This window comes from Alligator sinensis, unplaced genomic scaffold (genome assembly GCF_000455745.1).
Source record: "Alligator sinensis unplaced genomic scaffold, ASM45574v1 scaffold953_1, whole genome shotgun sequence".
Classification (NCBI taxonomy): domain Eukaryota; kingdom Metazoa; phylum Chordata; order Crocodylia; family Alligatoridae; genus Alligator; species Alligator sinensis.
In genome coordinates this window covers 733,531-751,567 of record NW_005842365.1, presented here as the reverse complement: position 1 = coordinate 751,567, position 18,037 = coordinate 733,531, and the positions used below count along the sequence as shown (strand labels likewise).

Here is an 18,037-nt window from a genome sequence, read left to right as displayed (position 1 = left end):
ACTACAACATATAGTGACCCCAGCATTCATCCCTGCCTGTGGCAGGGGGTCAGGCTAGATGATCTGTTCAGGTCCCTCCTGACCCTAGCTACTTTGAAACTATGAAACCATGAGTGAAAGCCCCTCCACCTGTAGTAGGGCCAGTTGTGGGAAGGTGATGGGAAAGTGGTTCCCATCCAGGGCCCCAATGCACAGGGGGAATCCCAGGGCACAGAACCCCACCACCACCAGGGGGTTGTGCATGTGGAAAACTGTGTCCCCTAACATGTCCTGGAGGGTGCTGTGCACCTCCAGGATGGCATCTCCAATGGTGGCCTTGCCCACATCAAAGAGGTGGACTGTGTACTGCAGGCTAGTAGGTGTGACCAAATTTAGTACAACGAGGGCTGGGGAGGGGCAGCTGTATGCCATATTCCTGCCATTCCAGGTATGACCGGAGATGCTTCAGGAGATCTTGGAAGGTGGCCCGGGTTGTCCTGAACACCTTCAGCCACTGCTTGTTGCCCAGGTGTACTGGATGATGTGCAGCCACCAGTCCTTGGCTGGCCCAGTGGACCTGAAGATAGCAGGGCTGGAATCCTAGGAGTGCAAGGGTGGCCTTGGCAGTGGCATCTAGTAGTATGTTTTTGGTGCCCTGCCATGGTTCAGTCAGCCAGCCAGTGTCCAGGTGAAAGGTGTGTGGTGGTAGACCTGGGATGGCATGGTAGGGCCAGGCAAACAGTTGCACTTAGGGGAGTCAGGAGGGCACAGATGGCCATGGGCTATCCAGTGGTCAGTGTGGGGGGTCAGCAGGGCCAAAACAGTGGCCAGGAGGTGCCTGGGGCATTGATCATTGCTGCCTGGGGCAGGGGCTGGAGCAGCCATGGTGTGGGGAAGCACAGGCAGCAAGAAGAGTTCTCCTGTGTGCTACCCCTGCAATGAGCACACTGTTCCTGGACAGAAGTGACTGGCCTAGGGGCAGGGAGCATGGCTGGCTTTTAAAGATGGCTGCTGGCAGCTGGCAGCTGCATCCAGGGCCTGGAGGTCCCCCTGATGGCAGCAGCATTCTGGTGCAGGACCACAGGATGTGGTAGAAGTTTGCTGCTAAGAGCAGCAAATCTACTGTCATGTCCATGTGTGTGTAAATACCTGCCCTGTAGATGCACCCAGTCAGTGTTGTACAGTAGGTTAGTTCCAAACATATCCTATATCACACTTCTAGACAACTGGCATCCTCATTTCCCATCCATTCTACTTAGCAATCAAAATACATTGTCAAATAGTATGATTCCATTTCTGAATGTTATCATCTAAAATTTGTTGCATTTTAATTGACTGACTGAATAGTGGTTAGTAATCAGAGTTATTTTTGTTTTATTTCCTGCTAGTGCAAACATTTAAGTCAATAGCTGACAGATTTATGAAAATTAAAACTTGGCCTCTTCAAGGCTTAATTAAATTTATGGAATAATGTTTACTTTTATTTATAGCCCAATACAAATATTATCCATTTGACTGAAAGTTTTCTTTTGTCCTTTGAAGATTCCTTTTTGGTCCTAATGTAGTTAAAAAAGGGCAAGCACTGGTGCACCACATAACTACCAGAGAAACTCTGCTGCATTTGTAAAGATTAAAAGAGGTGATGTCTAGGAAATTATATCTACAAATTTGCTTTTAGAAATTGGCTTGTAGTATACATTGCATTAGAACAATGTTCCAGGGGAATGGCAAGAGTTACCTGGTTTCTAAAGTCTTTTTGTGGCAAAGATTCATCTTCTCATCACTGTGGCAGACAGACACATAAAACCTAGGAATTTGAAAACATGCAGTAGCACAGAGTTCCCTTAAAATGGATAACAAGAAAGAAACATGCAGACTTAGCATCAGGTCACAATGACCAACTGTAAAGCTCCTGGGGTCTCATGTTTTGGTGGGATGGCCAAATTAGGAGACCAGGAAATGACCAAATTACAGTACCATCAAATGACCAAATTAAGATGTATGCATGTGATGTGTGTGAGTGAGTTGGTTAGTAGCTTCATCTCCTTTTTGTCCTTGTCTGCCACGACTTGGATTTGATAAGAAAAGGTAGGAGATCAGTGAGCTTTTAATGTCTGTGATCAATAAATGTCACCCAGATGTTACCCGCTCACTTTGTAGGTTTATTTTTCAAAGTAACAGATGCAGTGACAATAACCCTTGCCAATTACTTCATTGGCGAGGGCAATCTGCATTGGAGATGAGCAAACCCAAAGCCAATACTTTTAAAGATACATTGTATTTAACCTAATCTAAACTGCTAATTGCCTTATTAGCAGAACGCGGTCCCTGCATCTTTCATTCATCACCCATAGCTTATGCCAGGAGCAGCTACCTGCTCCTCCCCCACAGTTCTCTTTGCTATCTTCTAAGTAATAGTCATCCCAGCAAGGTTAGGGACTTATCTGGAATGCTATTTTCCCAGTGCTTTGTCCTAGAGATGCTATGTCTTACTTCTCTCCCCGCCAAGCCGGTTCCCAACGCGTCAACATCTCTCTGCACTCACCAAGGCAATACAATCCTCAGTAGCAATGTATGTCTGAGTCTGGCTTGTGTCCACAGGAAGTCCAGCACTTCCAACATCCTTCTAGATCAAAGGTTAGACTTCTTTACCTCTCTTCTCTCTCTGGGGGCTTAGTTACCCCTGTGTTCATCCTCTTGTGCCCAAAGGTAATCAGTAAATGTCCTGCTGCCAGTTTTATCTCCATTGTTCTTGGGTAGTTATCCAATCTTCCCTCAGGTGTGAAATCCTCTCCACCTGTCAGGGGCATTCAAAGGTCACTCCTCCCAGAGCTAGCCTAAGTATCAGGGCTCCTACATGAGTCCCTGTTACAATGTGTTTAAGAAACAAAGGATTATGCTGACAATGAACTATATGGACAGTATAATGATCACAGGAAAATCAATCAATGGTACCTGGAAATGAAGAGTCATCAGGAGAAAGAAAATACATAAGGTGGGATTCTGGAGGCCACAGTAGGGTGCACCACCAGCCTGTTTTTCCCACCCCATCAAGGGAGGTGGGTGTAAGAGGGAGCCAATGGCCCTGTTACACAAGAGAGAAGAGAGTAAAAAGAAACTTACCAGATGTCGTGGGACCAGCTGGTGAGATGACATATTTTCACCAGTACCCAGAGCATTCACAGCATTGGAGTCTGGCACAGCTGGTAAAGTGTCAATTCATGAGCTCCTATAAGAGGAGCTAGAATTGATTAATAATTTCCCCAGAAGGGGAGAGGAGCCAGAGCTGAGAGACAGTTGCAGCGATGGAGCCAGTTTCCTGTGTGGAAGCATGGGAGTGATGAGGGCAGCGTGCCCAAAGGAAAACAGAAGTCAGGCAGCCTGTTACATCAGGAGTGAACCTCACTGGAAACTCTGTGAGGCCAGGTACTCCCACTTAGTTAGAGACTTCATTGCTAGACATTGGGAATGATCGTTTGTGGACTGACTCCATTACCTGACCAGACTGGAAGCAGGATCTCTCCAGGCGGAGAGAAGGAGTGAATGAAAAATCCTGCAGCTGGCCAATTAACAATTTGATTTATCATTTGTTTATCTCTACCTTCTGAGAGAAAGAGAGAGCAGAGTGGGGAGGAAGTAAACACTGAGTTCTGGGTAAAGACCTCAGCCTTCCCAGAAGCTTGTTTCAATGCATAAGAGTGTTACCCCTGGGGGAGGTAGTTTGCTGGCTTCCCCAGCTGCAGTAACATTAAGGAAAGAGGGAGCATCATTCTGGGTGGAAAGAGGGAGCATCATTCTGGGTATTAGTTAAAAATCAGAAGCCACCCACCAGTGAGTGTTAACTTTAACTCCCATCAAAGTTGTGGCAGGCGAGAAAAATGTAGGGGGTGGGGAGACTCTGCCAAAGTGTGCTGTCTTTCTGACTTGATTTAGGACACCCACTCACAGACTTTTGATGCATGGATTGGGAAATTGGGATCAGATGGAAACAATAAATGTGGATCTGCAGCCACCCATGGATTGGGAGGAAGCCCCACGCCCTTACAGTTAGGATATTGCAGGGGCAGCAAGACCAAATGGAAGAACTGGTTATAGTAAAGGGACAGAAAGCCAAAGCAAGAATAATGCCTTTGTCCCAGAAACAGGAGCTTAGTAATAAATTTGAGGCAAGAGCCATAACTATTCTCACAGGGGTCGAGGGGACTGGACTACCCAAGATGACTATGTTGGATGATGTAGAAGCCTTTTTAGAAAGTGTTGAGAGGGCTGCTATTGAGGCAGCCTGGGATAGAAAAAAATGGGCCATACAGTTAGGGCCATTCCTGACAGGCCCAGCGCAGGCAGCATATAGGGCCTTATCGTGTGAAGAGTCCAGATGTTATGAGAAAGTGAAGGAGGCTATCCTGTATAGGTTGGAAATTTCCCCAGATATGTACAGGCAGAAGTTTAGGGATAAAAAGAAACTGGAAGAAATGCAGCCCAGAGTGTAAGCACAGGTTTTGAGTGACGCAGCCCCTCGGTGGATTCAACCAGCTAATAAGACCATGGAAGAGGTCGTAGACCAAGTAATGTTGGAGCAGTTTGTAAAAGACTTGCAAGGAAATACCCAAAAGTGGGTGAGGAGAAATCAAGCCAGATCCCTAGAAGAGGCATTAATGGTAGCTGAAAATTATACTAATGCAGAATTCAATCATGAGCCAATGAGGAAAGAGAAGATAGGGAGTACAGGTGCTCCTACCCGCACAGAAAATCATAACAAAAGAGGGAGAAATGAGGGTGTGAGGATGAGTACTAAAGAAACCAGCAGCTGGGATTCACAAGAAGTGATTTATTTTAGATGCAGAGAGAGGGGGCACATAGCGAGGTATTGTAACAAGAGGGGAGTGTGCCCGCCTCTGTTCTATTAGGCGCTCCCTTGCCGCCCTGGCCCGCATTAGTGATCTTCTAGGGCCAAGGCCTGGGGTGGGCTCCCAAAGGTTACCCCGGCTGATGCTCGGGTTTCCCTTATCTCGCCCGCCATGACTTTGATTGTAACTTCAGTGGAGGGGTTCTCCCTTGGGGTAGCCTTCAGGGCCGCCACGACGTGTGGCGGGCACTCACGGGGCTCCGACCTCCCCTACACCCCAGCCATTCGCCACCTTTTTATCGTGGATCTCCTGGCCTTCACGCGCCTCTGGATCTCCTCAGGCTCTACCCCGAACTCTCCTGGCTATCCGGCCATGAGCAGCCAGCAGCCTGGGGTCTCAGCCCAAAATACACAGGCCCCGAGGCCCTTTGCCCTTGCCTCGTCTATTCCTGCTCAACCCCCTATTTTACCCACACCGTGACTGTTGTGCACTCCGACCACCATGATTGTTATAGTAAAGTGGGTCCCAGCAGGCCCGGAGTTCCCCTGACCCTAACGGCTAGTTTCCCACTTGGGGCTCCTTCCTACAGCTGCTTTTCAGCTACTCTCCCTATCAAGTGGCCAGCTGGCTAGCCAGTCGACTTCCCAGCCAAACTCTTTGCTGGGGTCTTCACCGGCTCTGCTGCCGGCTTGCCTGCTTGAGCCCTCGCTGGCTCCGCTACCGGCTTGCGTCCTCGAGCCCTCGCCGGTTCTGCTGCCAGCTTCCTCACTGGTTCTGCTGCTGGCTCGCATGCTGATCCTGCTGCTGGCTCTCACGCCGGTCCTGCTGCCAGCTTCCTCACCGGTTCTGCTGCCGGCTCTCATGCTGGTCCTGCTTCCGGCTTCCTCACCGGCTTTGCTGCCGGCTCTCATGCCGGTTCGGCTGCCGGTTCTTTCACCGGCTTCCCTGCTGGCTCTAATGTTGACGCCCCTGCCTGCGCCTCCGCAGGCTCCACCCCTGCTGTCCTGGGCTGCCCCACACAGCGGCTGCGCCTCTCGGGTTGTGGGCTTCCCCGTTGAGCCTCCGCTCACCAACCCTCCTGCTGTAGACTCGGGGTAGTCTTTTATCTCCGCTGGGCGGCGTCTCCCGCTGATGTCAACTTGCCCCAGCTGGATATAGGTGCGGCTAACAAACCGCGCGGACGGTTTTGCAGTGCGCCTCTCCCCATGCCTTTTGGCCCCTGCAGGAGGTAAGTGAGGCTTTCTTTTGTTTTTGGCCTGGGGTCCTCTGGTCACCTCAGCTCCCCTGGGACAGGGAGGAATGAGGGGGCTCATGAATTTCCCCACAAGGAGCAGATGAACTGCAGTTTCGGGAAACATAAGGGACCATGGCACAAAGCCAAGCCTATCGTGGAGGTGAGAATAGGAAATCTAGCGGTGCTTGCCATCGTTGACACAGGGTGCACCCAAACTATGCTGAGGTCAGATCTGGTAACCCCAGAAATGGGTGAGTTGACAACCCCTGTTAACATGGTTTGTATACATGGGGCCTCCTATACCTATCAAAGGAGGAGGCTGAGGTTGATGGTCCTAAACCAAATGGAAAAGATTGTGGTTGGATTAGCTGAGACATTCCCCTTCCAATGATTTTATGTACTGACTGGCCTCACTTGCAAGAGGTGGTAGTGAAAGCCATGGGGAACCTCAGTGCAAAAGATTATGTGAGGCATGTGGAAGGGGTATTGGTAGGGGCAAGAGTGCCAGAACAAGAATGCTATGAAGTGGAGGAGGAAGGAATAGACTTTGAAGACATAATAGGCCAGGCCAGTTTAGAGAGCACGGAGAACATGAACCCCTGTTTCAAAATCTCTTTGAAAAAAAATGTGGCTAGGAGAGAGCAGGAGGTACTCAGACTGGAATTGGCAGATGTGGTGCCCTGTTTCAAGGTAAGAAATGGGATATAATACTGGGTTAATAAAGGCAAGGGAGGAGAGGACATGGTCCAAATCCTGGTACCCCAACAGTATTGGTTACAGTTGTTGAAGGCTGTGCAAGCGTTACCTATGGAAGGGCATCAAGGATGGGATAAAATGGAAGCCAAACTGAGACAAGGGGTTTTTTGGCCCAGTATTTACAAGATCCTAGAGTGATATTGTAAGGAGTGCCCTGAGTGTCAAAAGGTCTCCAGTTATAAACCCACAAAAGTGCTGTTAGTTTCTATGTCCCAAGCAGCTCACCCATTTGAGAGAATTGCTTTAGATATTGTGGGACCCTCCCCAAAAAGTGTGGCAGGATATCAGTATGTATTGGTGATGACAGTTTATGCTACATGTTTCCCAGAGGTGATACCATTAAAGAATGTTACCGCACCCAAGATAGCTGAGGAATTGATAAAATGGGTGTCGAGAGTGGGGATTCCCCAAGAGATTTTAACAGATCAGGGGAAAAACTTTATGTCGGGGATGTTAAGAGGGGTGTGTAGAATTTTGAAAATAAAGCAGCTTAGTACTTCAGTCTACCACCCTCAAATGGATGGGTTAGTGGGGAGATTTAATAGAACGTTGAAGGGCATGCTAAGGGCATGCATCCAGGGCAACCCGAAAAAATGGGAGTCCCTGTTACCTCCTTTATTATTTGCAGTCAGAGAAGGCCCTCAGGTGTCCACCATCTGTACTGCATCTGAACTAGTCTACTGGCACAAGCTGAGAGGTCTGCTTGATATTATTTGTGAGGGGTGGTCTGAGAGACACCCAGAAAGGGAGAATCAGCCCCAGTTCATGTGAGAGTTTCCAGAGAGATCCCTATCTCTCTTCCTGGTCAGTTACTCACATGCTTCCCCAAGATGGCTCTCCCCATTCTCCTGGGCAATCCTAGCTTATATAGGCCTTCTGACATCACCTTTCCAGTTCCTATCAGGGCAGGTGCTGTCTGAGGCCAGCCAACCAATTCAAAAAGCATCACTGGTCACTGGTGAGAGGGACAGGCTTGAGCCACTGCCACCATGGCATCTCCCGTGTTAGGTTACTGCTAACACAACAGAGAGATGGAGTTCCCAAGCCTGGTTATCTGTTTGACAGGCTAGCTGGTAGTGATTTGGCCCAGGGGTTTTGAAAGGGTAAAAATTATTGGAGGGCTTAGGATTCCCTTTCCTCACCAATAAGGCCCCATAGACTCACCCTCCATGTCCCCTGATTGGCCCCTCGGGTCACCTGGAGGGGGATAAAAGGGGCAGCACAGCTGACTCAGAGGAGACCTGTGAGGGATGCTATGGAAGGAGTTTCGAAGAGCTGGCAAGAGCTAGGCCAGTGGGGCAGGAGCAGTTGCCCCAGAAGAGCTTAAAGGAGCAGGATCCACGGGCAGCATAGCACAGCTGGCAAGAGAGGCTCTCTGCTGGGCCCCAGGTTCCCCAGCAAGAGGCTGTAGCCCGCAGGAGAGGTTCCCAGCCTGGCTCCAGCAGAAAGCTGTGCAGTGAACCAAGAGACTCCTAGCTCCACTTCCAGTTTCTCCAGCAAGACGCAGGGCAGCTCAACATGAGGCAGGGGCTTTCAGAAGGTCAAAAGCCCCAGCAGCCTAAAACAAACCTAGCAATGGTGGCTGTGTAGCATAGTTTCTGCCCACTATGTGGGAGATCTGAGTTCAAGTTGTAGTTGAGTCAAGTAGGGTTGAATGAAGTGAGAAGGGTGAAATTCTTGTTGGAGTGGAGGGGGTAATCATGCTTTCCCTCTCTAGGTACCTATGCCCTATATCTCTTGTTATTTGGTGTTTTGTATTTTGTGCATGTTATAATTTGTCAATTGGTATTGTTTATTGTGTTGTTTGCATTTTATATTTTGTTAAACTTGTCTTTTGTTAACTAGATGAATATGTCTATGAACGTGAATGCCTAAACTTTATTGAATCCCATCCCCTCAAAATATTGTAGTGTCCCCTATGCCCCCTGGCTTATATGTTATGTTCCCACCACAGTTTCTCTCATTAAAAGGTATATGTTTAAGTCCCCATTGGTTATCTGGCTCTGCTCAATAGAGAAGGAGGGTCCCTACACCTCTCACAGCGCTTGTGAACCAGCTCTGATCCCTTCAGTTGGAGAGGGGGTACATCTTATAGTACCACTCAGATTACACCTGTAACTTCTCACATCTGCAGGAGCAGGTTGCCCCTCCCTCAGGAATGTTTCCAACCCAGGTCACAACTCAATGTTAAATGAGACAGATTGGGGATGGCTGCCTGCCCACCACAGTGACCATGGCAACCAAATTGGCAGACAGGTGATAAAACAATGGCAAGGGAAAACCTGATAGCAGAGTTTGGGAAGATACTGAGGTGGTATTTTGCCACAGGCTCTCTCAAATGTTGCCTTCCATTAGCCTGTTGTTAATGGCTTCTTTGATATTTTTTTCCAAGATCTTTCCCGGGATGGAGGTCAAACTGATTGACCTGTAATTCCCTGGATCTTTCTTCCTTCCTTTCTTAAACAGAAGCACCACACTGGCCTTCTTCCAATCTTCTGGAACCTCTCCCAAGTGCCACGAGCTATCAAATATCCTCACGCTTGGTTGTGCTATGATGTCAGCCAACTCTTTTAGCACTCTTGGGTGTATTCCATCCAGGCCAGCTGACTTGTAGATCTCCAGCCTCTCAAGGTGTTCCCTCACAAGATCTTTGCCAATTATAGGCATATGATCTCCCTTACCCTAGTACTCCTGCATCTTGTCAGGCAAGGTGATCCCCTTGGGCTGGTGGAAAACCAACACAAAGCAATTGTTGAGGAGATTGCCTTTTTCCTGGGTGTTAGTTGTCAGCTGCCCAATTTGATTTAGCAGGGGTCCAATCTCCCCTGTCCCCCCCTCCCCCGATTTTCTATGTATCTGAAGAAGGACTTTTTATTGTCCTTGATTCCTATAGCCAGTCTGAGTTTGGTTTCAGCTTTGGCTTTTCTGGTCTGCTCCCTACAAGTGAGGGCCAGTGCTGCATAATCCTCCTCAGTGGTATTTCTTGACTCCCATCCCTTATGAGATTCTTTTTTTCAGATTCAAGACATCCATGAGTTCCCTGCTGAGCCAAGGTGGGGTCTCCCAGCCCTTTTGCTACCTTTCCCATGGGCCAGAATGGAGTTCCCTTGTACTTTTAGGATCATGTCCTTAAGGATAAACCACTCATTGTGGACTCCCCTCCCTGTCAGATAGTGATCCTTCAGGGCCTCTACAACCAATCTCCTGAGCTTGTGAAAGTCAACTTTCTTAAAGTCAAGGATTTTTGCTTTGCTGACTGATTTGCCAACTTTGCAATGGATAGAGAAAGTGATCAACTCATGATCACTGTCTCCTAGCTTCCCTTCAATCCTCAGGTTGCTCACTAGATCATCCCCTTTGGCCAGGACAAATTGAGAGCTCATCAATACAAGTGAGAAAGCTTCACAACCAATCAGATTTGGCTGAATGCTCTTCCCATGAGATGTCAGGGTGACTGAATTAATCTATGACAACCATGCACTGAGAGCATGCAGCCTCTGCTAGTTCCCTAGAGAATTTGTCATCAAGCTCTTCCTCCTGGTTAGACGGTCAGTAATAGACTTCTACAGTGATATCCTCTTCACCACATTCTCCCCATATTTTAACCCAGTGGATCTCAAGTCACCCTCCTTGAGTACCAATCACTGCTGATAGGGAAGTATACTGCCCCTTCACATAGAGAGCTGCACTTCTGCTCTTCCTCGCAACATGATCCTTCCTGTACAAGTAATAGCCATCTATTCCAGTAGTTCAGTCATAGGTGGAGTCCTACCAGGTCTGTGTTATCCCTATGAGATCATATCTATTTCCACTCAGCAGAAGGGCCAGTTCCTCTTGCTTATTCCCCATGCTCCTGGCATTTGTGTATAGGCAGCTAAGCCTGCCATTGGATTCCCTGTGCTTTCCTGTGGACTTAGAAGAGTCCCATCCTTGGGATGGGGTCAGAATAAGTTCCTTTGTGTGACAGGGGCATACTTTCATGCCCAGTGCAAGCCCCGTCCCACCTCCTGTCTATGGGCTAGCTTCCCACCTCACCCTCCTGCCATGTTTTGATGTCATAGTATTAGGATGTTAATCAGGTGGGAGGCTGCCCGTTTTGAACTCTGATGTTTAGGGGAATATCCACAGCTCCATTCCACCCCTACACTGTGGCCCAAGCCTTGCAGATGGCATCCACCAGTGGTTTGCATTGGGTCTTTCTTTACCCAAACAAACACACACATACACAAACAAACACATATTGTGCTCCAAAACCTTGGCCCCCTCACTGGGGCTCAACACTGCCCCATCACTGGGGATCACTGGGGTCTGTCACCCCATCTGGCTTATGTGGCCATAGCCCTGCCTGGCCCTCTGCCCTGGGGAATTACATGCTGTGAGGTTCAGGTGGCCAAAGCCATGCCTGGCCCCTTATCAGGGTCCCTGAAGCCACAGGACTCATGAGGAGACTGAACATTGCTCCAGGTCCCACCACCAACCTGGGCCCTGCCTCAGGACTCCCATGAGCCTGGGCTCCTCCTGTACTGGTTGAACCCACCGGGGATGTGGGGTATGGGGTTATAAGGTGCCCCACACTTACCTTTCACTGGGAAAGTGATTGACCTGGCATTTCTTGAGGACTCCCCCACCACAGAGAGCCCCACTAGACCCCACCCCCCTTCCTCAGCAGGGTGCAGTTTCATATCTTACCCAGGACAAATGAGGCCTCCTCCATCCACCCAGCCTCACCCTGTCCTCTGCAGTGTTCCTGGCAGAGCTCAGCAGAGAGAGCTGGGCCTTAAAATGGCCACTCTAGTCAGGCACCTGTCCCTCCCTGGCCCAGTCCTTGTGTTACTTGCCACACCTTGCGTTACCTGACCTGCTGATTCTGTGGTTGACACTTCCTGGGCTTACACTGGTGATTGTCTACCTGTCCCCCAGTGATCTTAGTTTAAAGCCCTATCAAGCAGGTCAGCCATCCTGGCCAAGAAAATCTTCTTTCCCATCGAAATGAGGTGGAGACTATCCCTTCCCAACAAACTGCTGCCTCTCTCTCTGAGGTATAGACTGCAATTAAAGAATCTGAAGTCACAATGGTACCAACTATTGGTGACACATAGAGGGTTCACGTGGGCACACATGCACCCCCTGAGCATGGCAGTGCACCCCCTGTGAAAAGGCACCACTGACACTGCTGGTGGTGCCTGTGGGTAGTCGCCACTCACCATTCCCCCACCTTGCCAACGATACTGCCAGCGGCATCTGCAGGTGGTCGCTGACGTCTGGTCAGCACTCGCCACCCCCATCCCCCACCACTGACAGTGCCACGGCTGCCTGCAGGAGCTACCCACTTGCTGCCACCCTGATCCTGCTGCTGACAGTGCTGCCACCACCTGTGGGAGCTCACCATGCCTCCCAGCCTCCGGGGGCATGTGGCATTCATGGCAGAAACACCTCACTCTTCTGTTCACTTCTTCTGTAGATCTCTCCCTCCTGTACCCGTGACCCATAACCAGGAGGATCAAGGAGATAATTACCTGCACCCCCAACCCTCTGATCTCAGCCCCCAGAGCCTTGTAGTCACTCATGAACCAGCCAGGATTGCTCTAAGCCATATAATTTGTGCCCATATGGATGCGGAGCATGGGGTAGTAGTCAGAGGGCTGTACAAGTTTAGGGATCCTCTCAGCTACATCCTAGATACAGGCCCCTGGGAGGCAGCAGACCTCATGGGCTAAGGAGTCAGGGTAGCAGATCACTCCCTCTGTCTCCCTCAAGAGGGAGTCTCCCATGATGACCACACTGCATCTCTTCTTAGGGGTTGCTGGTTGCCTTCCTTCCTCAAGTGCTGGAGCCATCAGCTTTGCTGGCTCTACTGTCTCTGCTGATGCTGCAAGTAGTTTGTATCTGTTGTGAAGTTCCAGGGTGGTGTTGATCCTGGTACAGCCTGCCTGGGGGCTGGACACGACCTTCATCCAAGTGACCCCTGGCTGGACTTCACAGTAACTCCTCTTGTGCACCTTCATCCTGCCAGCCATCCTTGCTCTTCTGTCTTCATATTTCTGGTGAAGAGCCTGGCAGTAGGTGTTGATCTCCTCTTTGCCATCCCTGATGATATGCAGCCTCTGCACTGCAGCCTGTAGCTTCCTTATCTGGCACCCCAGAGACTCTATTGCTGAGCACACTCCATAAGGGGAGGTCTCTTTGCTCCTTATCCCAGGTACCATCTTTGGGGTGTGATGCATCCCCACCATTGCACAGGTAGTAGTTCTGGCTACTGCTGTCCACCCTTCTCTTCAGGCTCACTGCCAAGAGCCTCATGCATTTTTGCACACCCCTCCACATGAACTCCCACACTAACTCATGTGCTGGGGCTCAGAGCATACCTGTTTGCATGCTCTGTTTGTGAGGATCCAGCCATGAGGCTCCCTGAGAGGCTGGGCTAAGTAGGAGATGGGGGGGGGCGAGGGGGGAGGGGGGGTGTGACCCTCCTCCGCTCCACTCAGCTTCCTCCCACCACGGCTCCTGCCTACCTGAAGTGGTCTCTGCTTACCTCCCGGCTCCCGGCATTGAGGTGTCGGGGTCTGCTAGAGGATCCACCAGGGGCCTTCTGCTCTTGGGGGTGAAAGAGGATTCCACCCATGTATCTCCATCGAGTGCCAGTCTGAAACTGAAGTTCTTTTTGGTTGGGACCCCTTAAAAATTTTAAATCTCACAGACTCTCAGAGTCTCGTGAGATCACATGGCTCATGCGTATGCACAAATGTCTGCACCATGCTGCTCTCAAGGACCAGAATACCAGCCCCTTCCCTTTCCCACCAGAGAAGGGGGCCAGTGAATACCCCTCCCTCCTTCTCTCCTGTGCTAACTCATGCACTGGGGCCCAGAGAGTGCCGGTTTGTGTGCTCTATTCACATGGCTCCGGTCGTATGGTTCCCTGGGGGGACGGGCTAAGTAGGAGCTGGTCAGGGGGTGACCTTCCTCAGCTCCACTCAGCTGCCTCCCACTGCTGCTCCTGCCTACCTGCCACAGTCCCTGCTTACTGCTGGTGGGTTGGAGTCCACTGGAGGGTCCACTGGGGGTCTTCTGTTCTTCGGGATGTGACAGCCTTCCACCCATGTGTCTCCACTGACAGCTGGTCCCAAACTGAGAGCCAGTCTGAAAGAACAGGATACCAAGGTTCCAGATCCCCCTCACTTAGAGGGGACTTGAGCTTATAACACTTCAGTTTCCCAGCAGAATGTACTAACCACCAAGCCATTGCTCAGGCATTCTCATCCCATCTCCAGCCCTTCTCTTGAAGCTGAGGACTTTTTATTTAATATTAATTCCATAAAAAGGGTGCAGACTAGTGAGTAAATTTTGGCCCTGTTGGAAGCAGAGGTCCCAGCTAATATCATTGAATCACACACCCTCTAACACCCTCTAGCTTGGGGAATTCTTCCTCTTGGACCCACATATCTCCATCTCTTGGTTGCACAGGAGACCAGTTTCAAGAGAGGTGACTCAGTGCGTGTGTCTACATGATATGCTAAATGTGCAGTAAACTAATTCTACTATGCATTGGTGTGTCATGGCAAAAGCTGTGCTATTGAGCTAATGTGCAGTAAAATTACTCTACTATGCACTAGTATCACTTAAAAGGCACGTACTGGTGCTTCTGCAACTACTATGTAGTAGCACCCATTACTGTGCATTTAGTTACTATGTGTTATTACAGGTACTACATTTAATGCACAGTAACTATGGTGCATTAATGCATGTATAGACATGCCCAGTAATGCCTAACCTATGCCCTGGTAGTTAAAGCACTGTATTGTAAATCTGTAAGTTGAAAACCTTCTTAGATCACAGAGACTTAGTCAGCTTTAGCTCTCTCTGACTATCCTGTTCAATAAGCAAATATGTCACCTCTAGACTACTGGGATAAAATGTGGAAGAGCGCTCCTCAATTTTTTCCCCAGATACAATTTAGGGATCCATGCCATGGCAGGTATACATGATGGAGTTGTGCAGCTACACAGCCAGCATACAGCCTACAGTGTACACACATTGTAGTCTTGTGGATGCTTGCACGTGGAATAGGGCTGTAAATAAGTGCCAAAAAATGCAATTATGTAGCTGAAAAAAAAAATTGGGGTCCATAAATTGAAATTGTATTCTGCCCTACGTATCTTATATAGAGATCCTTATTAGATGATGTTTTCCCACCCACATGCACTGAACCTGTGCATGAAACAAGGAAAACTTTATTGGACTAAGGGAAAACATCATCACTTTTGGAAAAGCAATGATTTATCTATATGAATGATCAATATCATTCTCAGAGAGAGACTGGCTATCGTTCAGTAACTCTGTTTTTGCAGCTTGTGCAAGCATTCAGAAAAGCAAATATCCCTTTACTTTATCACTTTGCGTTCTTCTGTTCCAGGGGCAGGCAAGATACAGCCCACAAGCCAGATCTACCCTGCCAGGCCATTCTATCCAGCCCACGGGGCCCCTCTAAAATTTAGACAATTTTTACCTATTGGTTGCTGTCTATTTGATGGCTGAGGCGGCACTGGCAGTACAAGTCTCTGGCCACAGGAGGTGCTGGCTGCAACAGCAAGCAACTTGGGCTTTGAGATTGCAACCAACCCCAGCCCCAACCTGACCCACCTGGCCACATTCTGCCCCCACCTCTAAGAAGCTTCTGGAGACTGGTACCTTATGCCTAATAGAAACTTCTGCCCTGGTGGCCCTGTGGCTGTTCCCCAGCCCTCACTCCATTTGTGAGTTGAAATTCAGGTAAGACTGGGCTGGGGCAGGGGGAACTGTTGGTTAATGCCCCACTTTGTGGGGCTTGCAGGACTGTTGCTCTGTGCTTCCATGTGCCAGTCCTGGCTAGAGTGGCAGGAGCACCATGTGGAGGCATGGAGCTGGTCCAGCCTGATGGCTCAGGGCTTCCCACAGCTCCTGGCACTCTAATGTTTCACCAACCTGGAACAGGCTGGCTCTGTGACATGCTGCTTTGGTCCTGGCCATACAGCAGGGAACCTGCAGTTGAGTCTGGATGGGTGGAGTTTGCTCTGTGCCATGTCATGTGCGTCCCAGCCATGCAGCAGACAACTGCAAGCTGCCAGGCTAGCCCAGGCTGGCTCCTTGCAGGTCCAGCCTTGCAGTGCACTGCAGCCGGGATGGGATGGGTGAGCTGGCTCTGTGCCATGCTGCGTGGGTCTCAGGCTTGGAGTTGGGAACCATGCGCTGCCAGGAGAGGATGAGATGGACTGGGCTGGCTCCCTGCTGCACCATGTAGGTCGTGGCCTTGCAGTCAGGAACTGCTTGCCACTGGAGCTGTGAGTGATGTGGGCTGGGCTGGGCCCTGGTAGGAACATGGGCAACAGCCATGCTATGTCCCCACAGGAGGTGCAATGCTCCTGCTGCAGTTACTAGCTCACCTAGCCCTGGTGGCATGCTGCCTGTAACTTCCAGGCCTGTCACTACATGCTGGATTGCAGGCCCCACCTAGTTACCTGGCCTAGTTACCTGAGTAACTGTTACAATGAGGACATCATTGTGACTGGTAAGGGCAGAGGCCAGGCAAGGACAATGCCCCAATATGTTATAGTTAAGCAACATAATTAAAAAAGTTTAAGTGGGAAAGTTTTAATGAAATTTACATCCCTAATATCATCACTGCACAGGTGAATAAAAACATGGATATGAGCACATCATAGAAGAGGAAGGTAGACACTAAATGCTGAATATTCAATGAAGAATAGACTTCTAAATATTTTTTTACTGATGCAGGTGGAAAATCTGTTTAATTTGCAAAGAAAGTGTGGCAGTATTCAAAGAATACAGTTTGAATCAGCATATTGAGACCAAGCATGCATCCAAATATGAGAAATTGTCTGCCCAAGAAAAAGCAAAGAAGGTGAGGAGATGGTTGCTGGAATGCAGAAAAAGCAAAGGTTTTTTTTTTCTTCACAAAAGCATTGGTGACACAGGATGGACTTCAACAAGAAGTCCTTTTTTAAATACATAGGGAGTAAAAAGAAGGCCCCGGGTAATGTGGGGCCCTTGCAGGACGTGACGGGAAATCTGGTTGTCACGCCAGACGACAAAGCCAACATGTTTAATGATTTCTTTGCCTCTGTCTTCCTCAGTAAGGACCAGAACTGCCACCTCCCTGCTAGGCCCCCATCGGGCCCCAAGGGAGGCACACCTGAGCCCAGTGTAAGTGAGGATCTAGTTAGGGAGCTGCTGGAGGGGCTGGAAGTTTTTAAGTCAGCCGGTCCAGATGATCTCCACCCTAGAGTTCTAAAGGAACTGGCCGGGGTCATTGCGAGTCCCCTGGCGCAGCTTTATGAGCACTCGTGGTGCTCTGGAGAGGTGCCGGAGGACTGGAAGAGGGCCAACGTGGTTCCCATCTTCGAAAAGGGGAGGAAGGAGGACCCGGGAAACTATAGGCCAGTCAGTCTGACCTCGATCCTGGGTAAGCTGTTCGAGAAAATTATTCTGGCACACATCCAGGAGGGGCCAGCAGGGAAATGCATGCTCGGGGCAACCAGCACGGGTTTCATCAGCGGCAGGTCATGTCAGACCAACCTGGTGGCCTTCTACGATCAGGTCACTAAATCATTGGATGCAGGGGTAGCAGTGGATATAGTCTTCCTGGACTTCTGGAAGGCTTTCAACACTGTCTCTCACCCCGTTCTCATTAGGAAACTGGGGGACCGTGGCGTAGACACCCACACAGTCCAATGGGTCGCCAACTGGCTAGAGAGCAGCACCCAGAGGGTGGTAGTGGATGGGTCTTCTCGGCCTGGAAGGACGTGGGCAGTGGGGTCCCGCAGGGCTCGGTCCCGCCCTGTTCAACATCTTCATCGGTGATTTGGATGAGGGGGTGCAAAGCACCCTGTTCAAATTTGCTGATGACACCAAGATGTGGGGGGATGTGGGCACAATAGAAGGGAGCAACAGGCTACAGTCGGACCTTGACAGGTTACAAGGATGGGCGGAGAACAGGAGGGGGTTCAACACAGACAAGTGCAAGGTGATGCACCTGGGGAGGAACAACCAGCACCATACCTACAGGCTGGGGAACTCCCCTCTTGTCAGCACGGAGGTGGAAAAGGATCTTGGAGTCATTATTGACTCCAAGATGAACATGGCTCGGCAGTGTGGGGAGGCGGCTAGGAAGGCCAACTGTACCTTGTCGTGCATCCACAGATGCATTTCAAGCAGGACCAAGGAGGTG

The 18,037-nt window shown here is 49.8% G+C and overlaps 1 long non-coding RNA gene across 1 annotated transcript in view; it reads right to left on the bottom strand.

The window, feature by feature from the left end:
- The window catches only part of LOC102385531, a 45,906-nt gene that overhangs the window by 19,392 nt on the left and 8,477 nt on the right, over positions 1-18,037 (bottom strand). The window contains exon 2 of the long non-coding RNA XR_324507.1: positions 13,819-13,953. This is a non-coding gene — a long non-coding RNA (uncharacterized LOC102385531). The remainder of the gene's footprint in view (positions 1-13,818; positions 13,954-18,037) is intronic.